At 46.7% G+C, this 14,760-nt stretch overlaps 1 protein-coding gene across 1 annotated transcript in view; it reads right to left on the bottom strand.

Moving 5' to 3' along the window:
- The window catches only part of DUSP26 (dual specificity phosphatase 26), an 85,407-nt gene extending 79,981 nt beyond the window's left edge, over positions 1-5,426 (bottom strand). The window contains exon 1 of the mRNA XM_069766509.1: positions 5,318-5,426. The gene's annotated coding sequence lies outside the window, so the exon portion shown is untranslated. The remainder of the gene's footprint in view (positions 1-5,317) is intronic.
- Positions 5,427-14,760: the final 9,334 nt, after the last annotated feature.

Here is a 14,760-nt window from a genome sequence, read left to right as displayed (position 1 = left end):
GCAGGTATTTTTAGCCAGGGGGGGGGCCAATAACCATGGACCCTCTCCAGGCTATTAATATCTGCCCTCAGTCACTGGCTTTACTACTCTGGCGGAGAAAATTGCGCGGGAGCCCATGCCAATTTTTTCCGCCATTTAACCCTTAAATATAATAGCTAGAACGCCCAAATTTTGCATATACACACTACTGACATTAGTAGTGTGGAATATGCAAAAAAATGGTGATATGAGATGGTTTACTGTATGTAAACCAGGTCTCATATCATGTCGGGTTTAGGAAGGAGAAAGCAAAAGCCGGTAATTAGATTACCAGCTTTAAAGCTGTCTAGCGCTGCATTAAATATAAATATATATATATAGGTGTCTCCCTGACATATATATATGTATATATACCTATTCTATGTGTATATATCTACTCTCATCTAACCTGTCAGTGTGATTTTACTGTACTCTGCGCTGAATTACCGGCTTTTCAAAGGAGACCCGTGCGTAAAAATCGGACAGCAATACGGATGTCATACGGATGTTGCGATAAAAAAAAAAAAAATCGCATGACACTTGCATGGCACTCGCATGGCACTCGCAGACGTTACATCAGTTTTTTCGGTCCGTAGATCGGACCGTTTTTTTCTCACATAAGTGGAGATGAGCCCTTAGTCTGAGGAAGAGGACGAAAATGAGGAGACCCTGAGGGATTGGAGCTGCAACTGAGCTCTCCCCGGACTGAGCGCCAAGGATCGGGCACGGAGTCCATGGTTGTTTGGGAACTGCAGGCCCAGCAACTACTGTAAAACCAGAGGACCGGAGATTGCAAGTCTCCTGGTCCCATCTGACACCTGAAGGCACAGCGGCATACCAGAGCCTGGAGTTACCACGAGGGCGTGACACCTGAACAGGCTCAAGCTGCCTGCCATGCGGGTAGTGTTCCATTTAATGGACAGTCAGTAAGAGGGACTTGAATAAAGCATAAAGCATCAGAAACCCAGAGAACAGCGCAGCAGGGAGGCTTCCATCCCCACCTGGCTAAGGGGATTCCGAATTTCTTCCAGGCTGCCCGGATCTTCAATACCACCTGTTACCTGTGCTCCGGACTGCACCTTTGACCAGGAATTACAGGTAAAGATAACTGCAGCCATTGTGTCCTCTATTCCTTTTTCCAGCACCCTCAGTCCTGCATCCCAGCGTCCACTATCCCTTATAAACTGTAACGATAGCCCTGGGTTCCTGCTCCACCTGTGGGGGAGCAGAACCATCCCAGCTGCATCACCATCGGCCCCAGCGGACTCCCTAAGCAGCGTCGGCCATTTATAGCCTAATACCACAGGTGGCGTCACGAACAATCCCCTACAAACATTCCCTCATCCCTTTTATTGCGCGCCCAGGGCCACGGACCAGGCCACCGCTGCTGTGACCACCCTTTTAAGAGCCGTGCAACTCAGTTACGAGAACCCCATGGCCCTAGCGGGTGTTGCAACTCCGAATGGGATCAGATTTTTAAGATAGTATTAAAATCAGGCTTTGTTCACATTTACATTGTGGCTTCTGAGGCATCACTCTAGTCAGAAAGTTAACTGTGCTGTTCTATTCAGTAAAGCCAGTAATTTTACTCCTATGCTAAAAAAAAACCCCGATTTCAATCAGTATTTTGAATTAGATTTTTCAATCTTCTGTGTTGGGTCAGTTTTTCCATCAAAGCTTCTTCAGTTTTTCTGATACGAAAAAAAAAACCTGATGGAGGTTTCTCAAGCTTCTCCCAGCAAACAGGAAAAAATGGACAGCACAAGAATGCAACGTGGATCCCATCTGTGTTCTGTGCATATTTTTGACTAAGGCCGGGGTCACACTTGCAAGTGCAATGTGAGAAACTCACGCATCAATACCCGGCACTGCCGCTGGCACTCGGGAAATGAGTGTGTGGCTGCATAGAAATACATGCAGCCGCATGCTCCGGTCCCAAGTGCCAGCGGCTGTGCCGGGTATTGATGCGAGAGACTCACGTGAGTTTCTTGCATTGCACTAGCAAGTGTGACCTCGGCCTAAGCCAAAGATTTGCATTTGGCAACTTGATCCATAAGCAACATAAAAATGGACATCCCCGTTTTGTTTTTTCCAAAAAAAAGACATGAAGACGGTTCCATAGACACGGAAAACATAGAACATGTACATGAAAAGCAGAAGTCTGAATGGGACCTTACAAATATATACCAGTCTGATGGATGCCAAAAGAACATTCTTGTAGCAAGCATCTGTAGCCATTATATTGAAGGTTTTGGTGCATTTTGATGACAACATGGCACACTTGCTGGCATAGCTGGCCACCTGTTCAAAGTGAATGATGGTGACCATGCTCTGTATATCTAGAGAGATTAAAAAGCAAGAGGTGCTCCCTATGTAACACCGTGGGCAACAGGTAAGGGTGAGTTGGAAACTTGTTACTCCCAACTACCTGAAGATTCATGTACACTGCTCAAAAAAATAAAGGGAACACTAAAATCCCACATCGTAGATATCACTGAATGAAATATTCCAGTTGTAAATCTTTATTCATTACATAGTGGAATGTGTTGAGAACAATAAAACCTAAAAATGACCAGCGTAAATCACAACTAATATCCCATGGAGGTCTGGAGTTGGAATGATGCTCAAAACCAAAGTGGAAAATTAAGTTACAGGCTGATCCAACTTCAATGGAAATGCCTCAAGACAAAGAAATGATGATCAGTAGTGTGTGTTGCCTCCACGTGCCTGTATGATCTCCCTAAAACACCTGGGCATGCTCCTGATGAGGCGGTGGATGGTCTCCTGAGGGATCTCCTCCCAGACCTGGACTAAAGCATCCGCCAACTCCTGGACAGTCTGTGGTGCAACGTGATGTTGGTGGATGGTGCGAGACATGATGTCCCAGATGTGTTCAATCGGATTCAAGTCTGGGGAACAGGCGGGCCAGTCCATAGCTTCAATGCCTTCATCTTGCAAGAACTGCTGACACACTCCAGCCACATGAGGTCTGGCATTGTCCTGCATTAGGAGGAAACCAGGGCCAACCCACCAGCATATGGTCTCACAAGGGGTCTGAGGATCTCATCTCGGTACCTAATGGCAGTCAGGCTACCTCTGGCGAGCAAATGGAGGACTGTGTGGCCCTCCAAAGAAATGCCACCCCACACCATTACTGACACACTGCAAAACCGGTCATGCTGAAGGATGTTGCAGGCAGCAGATCGCTCTCCACGGCATCTCCAGACGATGTCACGTCTGTCACATGTGCTCAGTGTGAACCTGCTTTCATTTGTGAAGACCACAGGGCGCCAGTGGCGAATTTGCCAATCCTGGTATTCTGTGGCAAATGCCATGCGTCCTGCACAGTGTTGGGCTGTGAGCACAATCCCCATCTGTGGATGTCGGGCAGTCAGACCATCCTCATGGAGTCAGTTTCTAACCGTTTGTGCAGACACATGCACATTTGTGACCTGCTGGAGGTCATTTTGCAGGGCTCTGGCAGTGCTCCTTCTGTTCTTCCTTGCACAAAGGCTGAGGTAGCGGTACTGCTGCTGGGTTGTTGACCTCTTACGACCCCCTCCACATCTCCTGGTGTACTGGCCTGTCTCCTGGTAGCGCCTCCAGCCTCTGGACACTACGCTGAAAAACACAGCAAACCTTCTTGCCGCAGCTCGCATTGATGTGCCATCCTGGATGTGCTGCACTACCTGAGCCACTTGTGTGGGTTGTAGAGTCAGTCTCATGCTACCATGAGTTTGAAATCACAACCAACATTTAAAAGTGACCAAAACATCAGCCAGAAAGCATTGGTACTGAGATGTGGTCTGTGGTTCCCACCTGCAGAACCACTCCTTTATTGAGTGTGTCTTGATAATTGCCAATAATTTCCATCTGTTGTCTATTCCATTTGCACAACAGCATGTGAAATTGATTGTCAAACAGTGTTGCTTCCTAAGTGGACAGTTTGATTTCACAGAAGTTTGATTTACTTGGAGTTATATTCTGTTCCCTTTATTTTTTGAGCAGTGTATCATCCAATCGTGGCTGCTGCTCCGGCTGCTGTACTCAGAGCAAATGGAGATAGGACATAGCATGTAGGAAAGGGGAGTTCGGTGTGGTGAATCCTGGGCCCTTCTGCTGACAAAGGTTAAACCAGGCGGTAAGTATCAAACCCTTCCAATTTATTGCAACGCGTTTCATAGTATAAGTTATACCTGAGGAAGGAGTAGGTTATACTCCAAAATGTGTTGCAATAAATTGGAAGTTAATTACACTTACCGCCTGGGTTAACCTTTGTCAGCAGCAGCGCCCGGGATCAACCCCACTCCTTTCTTTACATGCTATGTCCTCTCGCCATTTGGTGTGAGTACAGCGGCCGGAGCATCAGACACAGATTATATATCATGCTATGTCTATAGCATAAGACAGCAAAGTGCACTAAATTATTAATGTATTTTCTTTTAATATCATGAAGGCAATTGTTACATCTGTATGTTATGTGGATGAGGGTCTATGGATAGGTTTGTTGTATGCGGTGGGATTGCATGGTGAAAAACATCTTAACGTTTTTTTCACCACCAAAAATCAAGTTATTCTTGTTCAAAAGGAAAGGTGATAACTTGCTGACTGCTGGGACCCCAAGTGATCCTGAGAACGGGCCTTTAAAACCTAGAAACCTGGGATCTGCAGCCTCATCCTGAATGGAGTGGAGGTGTGCACGCTCAGCCTCCATTCCATTCATTGTCTGTGGTACGTGTCGGAAATAGCCGATGGCTGCACTCTGCGGTACCACCTTCACTCCATTCAAGATGGGGCTGGCATAGTCATACTTTCTGGGTTCCACATCTCAAGACAGTTGGGGGTCCCAGTCGTCAGACCACATTGATCAGCATGTTATCCCCTATCTCATGGGTATAGAATAACTTGTTTTTTTTTTTTTTGGGGGGGGGAAACCCTTCAATGATATGCCATAGGTAATGCTTTTAATAAAAAAGAAAGACAGTACTCAAATCCTTTTAAAGTTAGTTAGCAAGAGAGTAAAACAAATTGGAACAAAGGGTAAAATATAAAAACTGTAGCTGAACTGAACTACATAGGGTTGCCTTACTTGCACATGATTAAAAACTCATTGCTCTTAGCAGATCGACTTGCAGTTCTATGTAAAACCACAGACAACACATCATCATGTTCCAAGCTGTTTCCTGCTACGTCTGATGAAATCGGTGCTGAGACCTACATGTGTGATTAGGAGGCAGCAAATCGATTCTCCCCGTCTCCCTCCAGACCATAGCTGGACAATAAAGAAGACACAACTTACCTCCGTGTAATGGAGTCTAGCAGCGAGCGCCGGTGTGTGGGGTTAACACGTAACTTGTTTTTGTGCGCCTTAATTATAATCCCTGCTCCGCTGCACTAGGAAACCGCTCAGTAAACATCTATTTTAAGCTGTGACAAGTGCAGATCCGGGAAGGGAGACAAGGAAACAGTCAGACATGTCTAGTTAATGATATATAAACACTTTACATTATGGCGGCACCTTCTCTCCCGCTTTCATTACCGTCGATATTGGTATTTTTTGTTAGCAATGTATAAATTACAGGTAAATGATTTCTTCTCATTGTGTGTCCCTCAGACAGTCCAGTGAATGGACAGCAGCGCAAAATAATCCTCTAATTGAATGCAGCATTGGGGGAAAAAAAAGGAAAATAATGAGTCATTTGCGGCATCATTTATTTTTTTTGTTACCATTTTCTTGTAGATGCCAGTTTAATTTTCATATGAAAAGAAAATGTCCACCTGTCTAATCTGCAGCTGGTATTAGGAAAAAAAAAAGGAAATAAATGGCAGTCATCATCTTTACTTTTGGCAGAAAACAAGCCTAATTTTTAGGACAAAATCAAAATGACATAAAAAAAAAATTGATGCCCATAGCAACCCGCAGAGGTCAGGAACATAATCAATGTAATGGCTGTTAAGGGCAACAATCGCTCCATGCAGCGCGGGTGCTGGGCGTGGTATACAGTCAGCACATAAGTAAGAGTAACTGCTGTAAATAGAGCCAGCAGTTTAGTCCATGGCATTGTGACAGTGGCATTTATGTGGTTGGAAATTGGAAGCTGTCGCTTCTGATGCCCATCCCTTGCTCTCTACAACATGATTTCTTGGTGATGTAATGTGGACCTGAGTGGTAGCCATACGCAAGGAGCTCGTATCCATAAGGCAGGAAAGCTGCTCACGCGCCTCGCAGTTGCTGTGTGCCATTCTCACTCAAGCATTCTCTCTTGGATCCTTACACATCACACATTGCAGAGAAGGTGGCGCCAGTCTCTTACTCACTATCCGTTTCCTGTTGGTTCAGCTCTGCCTTTTCCGGGTCTGGCCAGCGTCACTTTCGGTGACTCTACCTTCAGCAACACCTCCTGTGCTCGCTGTTCTCCAACTGACGTGCCACATTTCATTTTGAATCACGTCTTCCTTTGGCACGCACCCTCGTCTTGGGTCGGGTCTTAGCTGTAGGGCATACCATCTTCCAAGCCAACACTCCAGTAGGCTAGGCACACTTTTGAGCGCTCAAGTGCCATTCATTCCCACGTTAGGTGGTCTTTCTTCTTTTCACCGCAGCCGTCGCCATCCTAGAGTCCACACTTCTGGCCGTCATCTTGGGCTGTTTCACTTGAGACACCCTCTCGTTTTGCGCCACAGGTCTTATCCTCACATATATAATCCTGCCGATTATGCCAAATGTAATGTGGACAGCGGTGATAGCTGTCTGCAAGGCTCTTGTTTCCACATGGCAGACAAGATGATCACTCATCTCGTAGTTGCTGCTCGCCATCCTTGCTCTCATTCTCTGCTCCTTACAACTCACAGTTACAATGGAACTGCCATAGCAGCAAAGCGGACCTACTGAAGTCCTCCGTGTAAGTCTCTGTTTGTTCCTGGCTTGCAGTATTGCATTGTATTATACAAGCCATCAAGTAATCACTGTTTCAAGTCTAAGTGAGATCAATAATACAAACCTAAAAAAAATATCTGTAGAATTTCTTCACTATTGTATGACTTTCTCTACCTATCTCTGTTGCTCATCCCACCATCAACTTAACACTCAACTACTCCAACACTGAAATTAACTTTTTGGACACCATCATTAAGCTGCAGAACAAAGAAATAGAAGCCAGTCGACCGCCCAACATACCTTAAATGGGATAGTTTCCATCCAAAAGACATAAAACTCTATTGCCTACAGCCAAGCCATCAGATACAATTGTATATGTTCCAACCCCATGGATAGGGATGAGCACCTTGTTCGCCTCAGAAAGACCTTTTAGAATCATGGCTACCATCCAAGAACAATTCAAAACCAAATTACAAGAGCAACTAGAATATCAAGGAATCACTTGCTACATTACAAAGATAAAGTAGAAAATAACCGGGTGCCTCTAGTAGTCACCTACAATCCAAATCTGGAGGTGCTAATGGGAGCTGCACGGGAATTACAACCTTTACTGCAAAAAGATGCCCGCTTACAATCCATTTTTCCAGACCCCCCACTACTGTGTTTTAGGCAGCCCCCAAATCTAAGAAGTATCATTGTCAGAAGCTCCCTGTCCTCTCAAGCAGCTGAAGGAACCTTTCCTTGCAACCAGAAAAAATTTAAAACCTGTCCATTTATAATGACCACGGACAAGATAACGTTCCTCAATTCACATCAGGACTACAAGATTCCAGGTACTTTCAGCTGCATCACATCTAATGTGGAGAACCTAATTATTTGTACTAAAAGTCCAACTGGGGGTCTGTATGTAGGGGAGACTGGGCAAAAACTGAGAACAAGGATGAACTCTCCTCGCCACACAATAAGAGAAAGAAGAATAGATCTACCTGTGGCAATACATTTTTGTCTCCCTGTCAACAGCATCATTGACATGAGATTTCTCGTATTAAAGGGTAAGTTCAAATCTCAGAAAGACAGAAGAGTATGGGAATATAAACTGATGACACACTCAGTGCAGGAATGAATGTGTTGCATGGATTTATGTCTTTTTACAGCAATTAAGGAATTTGCTCCTAAGACCATGTGGGGGCATCATAACACAGAACCAGACCCCAATCAGAAGACAATAAAACATTCACACTCCCTATCTATGACCTGTTCCAATATTTATGGACACTCTCACATAATGGTAGTTCTGCTTCACGTCACCTGTCTTATCTATGGCATTATTTCTGGGCTGTATTGTGCATAAATATGTGATTCTTCAGAATTTGTATTAGTCTATGCCTGATGAAGGGACCTGAGTAGTCTAGAAAGGTTGCAATTTGTTACCATCTTTTCAGTTAGCCATTAAATGGTTTCAACCACTGAGGACTCTCACTTCTAAATATTTTTCTATCCACTAGCTAACACGGTACCAAGATATATATCTTTCCTATCTCTGTTGCTAAATTCTGACCTGAGACATCCTTTCTCTCTACAGATTCACCACAAAATAGCTGCTGTATTCCCTGCCTCAGCTTTTATACAGGCTATAATAGTCACTCAAGATTGCCTGTAATATACATTGTGATGCGATAGCTGCAAGGCATTATGGAGAAGCCTGCTCAGCTGTGTCCATGGTCACGTGGAGCCTTCTCTGGCTGATTCAACCTTTTGCAATTTGTAAAATGGCAGCAGACATTTTGGCAATTCACCTGGATAAAATCTCAAATTGTTTGAATTTGCCAGGTACAACAAATTCCTTACAACTTGACTTAAATAGCTTATCTCAAATCCCCCCTGTGTTGGCGTAGAAACCTTCTTTTCTCTAAATGTAGACAAGGTCCCCATTTTAATAGTTAGAGCCATGAATATATATAGATGGACAGATCTCTGTATTGAAATTTGATATTTTTATATTTATTAGATCATTGTTTTTTTCTAATCTAAGCAGCCCTTATTTTGATAATCCAACAAGAAAAAATAAAAGAAAGTGCACTCACCGGTCCTTCTGAATTATTCAGCCTTTATTCAGAACATACACAGGTGACTTACGGGAGAACGTGGAAAAACGGACGACGGCCGTTTCGTGCAACTGCACTTCTTCGGACCCATAGCACGAAACGGCCGTCGTCCGTTTTTCCACGTTCTCCCGTAAGTCACCTGTGTATGTTCTGAATAAAGGCTGAATAATTCAGAAGGACCGGTGAGTGCACTTTCTTTTATTTTTTCTTGTTGGATCCATGCATTTTACTGCTTTCAAGTGCACCCAGTTGTCCTCTCGGCATCTGCAGACCCAGCAGCGGCACATAGCAGTGGTCTTTTATGGTTTTCAGTGGTCATAAATGAGAGCAGTGACATGTCTTTTTTCTTGTACTTAGTGCTTATTTTGATAATTTTTGCACTGTAGTCCACACATTTAATTTAAACTGCTCACAATCCACATTTAGACACAAAATGCATGTCAGTTAATCAGGAGGAAGTAGTGCTGGCTAGGGAAAAGAGATGGAGTGTCAAAAGCTTCAGATCTACCAAAGCTCTTCATTCTCATTTGCATATCAATTCAAAATCTGACTTCTCAGTAAATGCACCCTTCGATTCCTGAAGTATGGCCCCTTTTCCCTGTATGTAAATGTAGTCTTTTTTAGTTTGACATGGTCTTCATTAGTGTTGAGCGATACCTTCCGATATCGGAAAGTATCGGTATCGGATTGGATCGGCCGATATTCAAAAAATATCGGATATCGCCGATACCGATACCCGATCCCAATGCAAGTCAATGGGACCAAAATATCGGAATTAAAATAAACCCTTTCTTTCCTTGTAGGTTCATTCTACATGAAGGAAAACAACTAAGAATAATGCAGGATGTATTTGGGGAGGTGGCGGAGACATTAAAGTCATAGAGGTTTAGCCCAATCAAATAGAATAGCATGTTTTTTGTTTTTCTTAAAGACGTTCAGAGTGACAAAGATATTGACTATGTAAATATTTTTTTTAGTTTGTCAGATATTGATGTTTCACTATTCCACGCCCTTCCCCTTCTTTTTTTTTTACTTTTCCCACACTTTCATCTTCATCATCATCAGCATCTTTGACATCAACTTCGTCTTCACCTTATTCATCTTCTTCTTCATCTTCTACCTATTTTTTTTTAATTACATTCTTCATATTCATTTTATTCAACTATTATTATTCTTCCTATTCTACTTCTTCATCATATTCTCATTTGTGACAGGCATTCCCGTAGTTGTTATCTATAAATGTTTGAAGATTACACCTTCCGTTCTGCCAGTCACAAAAGTTACATTTGTCCGCGTTCAGTTTGGCCTGCAGCATCAGGCTTTATCCAGGGGCACCACGAGGAGGAACGGACTCACCCCCATACACTGCTTAGTCTTCTTCTGCATATAATTTAGATAATATCTTTTGCTCTGATATTAAGTGTTATGCGTAATGTTCTTCTGCTCTTTGTTCTGCAGCCTCTTGTTCTTCTGCTTCTCGGTCTTCCATGTCGTCGTCTCCAGGGTCGTCGTCTCCAGGGTCGTCGTCTCCAGGGTCGTCGTCTACGCCGTCGTCGTCATCGGGGTGGTCTTCCGGGTCGTCGACTTTAGGGTCTTCAACTTGGAAATGTAGCAGAAGGTACAAGAAGGCTGAGAAAATGCCAAGAACCAGCTGATGGAACTGGAACTCGGATGGCTACCCGAAGGTTCAAGAGCCTATGGAACTACCGAGGACCAGCTGACGTTACTGGAACCCGGTTACTAAGCAGGAGGTACCCGTGCTAAAAAGCACTACCAAGGACCGCCTGACGTTGGCGGAACTCGGATACCCAGAAGGAGGCACCTAAGCCAAAGGCTCTGCCCGGAACCAGCTGACGTTACTGGAACCAGGATGGGGAGCAGAAGGTACAAGAGCAAAAGACACTGCCGAGAACCAGCTGACTGTACTGGAACCCGGATGGGTAGCCGAAGGTCCAAGAGCCAATGGAACTACCGAGGACCAGCTGACGTTACTGGAACCCGGATACTAAGCAGGAGGTACCCGTGCCTGAAAGCACTACCAAGGACCACCTGACGTTGGTGGAACTTGGATACCCAGAAGGCTGTGCTGTGTCACATTACAAAGGAAAGTCCCACCTCCAGGACGGTTGGACGGTGTGAGGGGACACATTACATGAGTGTGTAGTTCAGCGTTTGCAAGGAGCATAATTTCAAGAGCGACCTTTTCCTCGTGCAGTATTAGTGCTGCACAAGGTGGCTCTTTCAGTAACAAACTCCTAGGGGGGGGGGGATGGTTAGGTCCCCTTACATTTTAGTTGTGCCAGCGTGGCGGTCGCATGACACGTTGCCGGATACACAGCTGGGGATCAGCTGACGTTACTGAACCTCAATAACAGAGGAGCGACTGTTGACTGTGCAGACAGCACTTCCAGGCACCAACTGGCGGTGTTAGAGCCCAGGGACAGCAGGAGGAGCAGATTGGAGGTATTGCCGCACACACAGCTGGGGATCAGCTGACGTTACTGAACCCCAATAACAGAGGAGCGACTGTTGACTGTGCAGACAGCACTTCCAGGCACCAACTGGCGGTGTTAGAGCCCAGGGACAGCAGGAGGAGCAGAGGAACAGAGTGTAGGCTTATACTGTAAAACCGTCCCTGAGGTGGGAATTTCCTTCGTAATGGGACGCAGCACAGCTGTCATTCCTATCCCCTTGGTGCCGTGCGCTGCCTCCTCAGCGTTGTTTTAAGCTGTCACGGAGCCTGCGCTGTTCTGTTATCCCTTGGCCATGCCCAATTAGCGCTGCCTGTCTTCTGACATAATTTGGTGTCAGGCTGTCAGTGCCTGTGCGTCCACGCTGCTCCAGATCTCACCTCGCAGTGTCGTCTATTGTAATCCCACTGCGGGCCTTGGATCCATGGACATGCACAGTGCAAATCCTCGACTCTCACTCCCCTCCTTCCCTCTTCTTCAAACTGTGCGGCGTCACGGCCGTGGCATGCTATTAGGGATCAGCTGACGGCGCACAGTCTAAAGAAGGCGGAGGGAGATGGGCGAGAGCCCGAGGTGAAGATATGCACTGCGCATGCCCATGGATCCCAGGCTCGCAGTGTGATTCAATCAGAAGACACTGCGAGGCGGGTTCTCGGGCAGCGCGGGCGCACAAGCGCAGCCATCCTGACACCAAATTATGTCAGAAGACAGGCAGCGCAAACTGGCCATGGCCAAGGGATAACAGAACAGCGCAGGCTCCGTGACAGCTTAAAACAATGCTGAGGAGGCAGCGCATGGCACCAAGGGGGTAGGAATGACGGCTGTGCTGCGTCACATTATGAAGGAAAGTCCCAGCTCCGGGACGGTATAACGGTATCAGTGAACACATTTTATAAGTGTTAAGTTCTGCGTGTGCAAGGAGCTAAAATAAAAGAGCTACCTTTTCCTTGTGCAACATTACTGCTGCACAAGATGGCTCTTTCAGTAACAACCGCCGAGGAGGGGGGGGTCACAGGTTCCCTTACATTTAGGTTGTTGTGCCATCATGGCGGTCGCAGGACACATTGCCGGCTACACAGCTGGGGATCAGCTGACGTTACTGAAACCCAATAACACTGGGTCGTATGTTTAGACTGTGCAGCCTGCACTTCTGAGCCGCAACTGGCGGTGTTGGAGCCTAGGAATAGCAGTTCAGGTGGTAGAAAGATGAACACATCAGGAGACCTGGATGACACCCAATTACTTAATCAGGCAGAAGAGTGGCAAATTCCTGCGAGATCCAGGCCTGGTTCATTTTCAGGAAAGTAAGCCGGTCAACGTTATCGGAGGATAGTCGCATGCGACGGTCTGTTAGTACACCACCTGCGGCACTAAAGACACGTTCCGATAAGACACTAGCCGCAGGGCAAGCCAGCACCTCCAATGCATACTGGCTTAGCTCTGGCCATGTATCCAGCTTAGAGACCCAAAACTTGAACGGGGAAGAGCCGTCTGGGAGTACACTAAGAGGGCAAGCCATGTAGTCTGTCACCATCTGACGGAACCGTTGCCTCCTGCTGACTGGAGCCGCCGGTGATGGTGTAGACATTTGGGGCGGGCACACAAAAGTTTTCCACAGTTGTGCCATACTTGGCTTGCCTTGGGTAGAGGCACTGCTTCTGCTCCCTCTTTGTGCAGAGCCTCCTCCTCCACTGCCTCGACGCACTGAGCTGCTTTGTAAAGCACTAGCAGCACTCCTCTCAGTTGGACTGGAGAAGATGATGGAATTCACCAGTGTGTCGTGGTACTCCCGCATTTTACGCTCCCGGGTCAACGCCGGGATGAGGTTTTGGACATTGTCACGGTAGCGAGGATCGAGGAGGGCGTACACCCAATAATCAGGCACGTTGAGAATGTGGTTGATGCGGCGGTCGTCTCTCAGGCACTGCAACATGAACTCAACAATGTGCTGCAGACTGCCAACTGGCCCAGAAACGCTGTCCCCTGCTTGAGACATGATCTCTGCCCGCTCTTCATCACCCCACCCTCGCTGTACACACTGACCACTGGACAATGGTGGAACTCCCTCCTCTGGACGTAGCTCTTCCTCGTCCATTGACTCCTCCTCATCCTCCTCACAAAGGGTCCCCTGCCGACCCCTTTGTGAGGAACCACGTGGCGCTGACTGTCCAGAACCTGATGGAAAAGGTGACTCCTCATCCTCCACCTCTTCCACATCATCCCTTATCCCTTGCAGGGTTTCTTGAAGCAAGCAGATAAGGGGGACAGTCATGCTGACTAGTGCATCATCTGCACTTGCCATCCACGTGGAATAATCAAAAGGACGCAAAACCTGGCAGACGTCCTTCATAGTGGCCCACTCTGTGGTTGTGAAGTCAGATCGGCGCTGACTGCGACTTCTTTGCGCCTGATGCAGCTGGTACTCCATTACTGCTTGCTGCTGCTCACACAACCGCTCCAACATATGTAACGTGGAATTCCACCTGGTAGTTAGGCCACATATGATGCAATGTTCAGGAAGGCGAAACCGACGCTGCAGAGCAGCAATGCGGGATCTTGCCAAGCTGGAACGCCGCAAGTGAGCACACTCTAGGCGGGCCTTGTGCAGAAGTGCATCAAGATCCGGATAGTCCCTCAGAAAACTCTGCACAACCAAATTGAGCACATGTGCCAGACATGGGATCTGAGTGAGGTTGCCAAGGCCTAAAGCTGCCACCAGATTTCGGCCATTGTCACACACTACCATGCCTGGCTGGAGATTCGCTGGCACAAACCACACATCGCTCTCCTGCTTTAGGGCATTCCAGAGCTCCTGCGCTGTGTGGCATCAATTCCCCAAAGAAACTAATTTCAAAACGGCCTGCTGACGTTCGGCCACGGCTGTGCTCATGTCAGTCGTAACAGGTAAACGTTCACGGGTCCATGTGGAGGTGGACTGTGACGGATCCTGCAGCGAGGAATCTGAGGAACTGGTGTAAGAGGAGGAGTCAATGCGTACAGACTGGATTCCTGCAATCCTTGGAGTGGGCAGGACACGTCCTGCGCCACTCGCACGGTCTGTACCCGGCTCAACAACATTAACCCAATGGGCAGTGATGGAAAGGTATCGCCCCTGTCCATGTTGACTGGTCCACGCATCTGTGGTGAGGTGGACTGTTGTGAATTCTGTGGCAGAGCTCCCTCCTGTGGTCACAAGTCGTACTTCGGCTGGTTCTCTCTGTGAGCTTCCGTTGGTGGAGGAAAGTGGTACTGCGGCTTCTGAGTTTCCTTCCTCAGGTGATGTGGTGAA

The sequence above is a fragment of the Ranitomeya imitator genome, chromosome 4 (genome assembly GCF_032444005.1).
Source record: "Ranitomeya imitator isolate aRanImi1 chromosome 4, aRanImi1.pri, whole genome shotgun sequence".
In the NCBI taxonomy this organism is placed as follows: Eukaryota; Metazoa; Chordata; class Amphibia; order Anura; family Dendrobatidae; genus Ranitomeya; species Ranitomeya imitator.
Note: the sequence above shows the minus strand (reverse complement) of the source record. Positions and strands in the feature narration are given on the sequence as shown.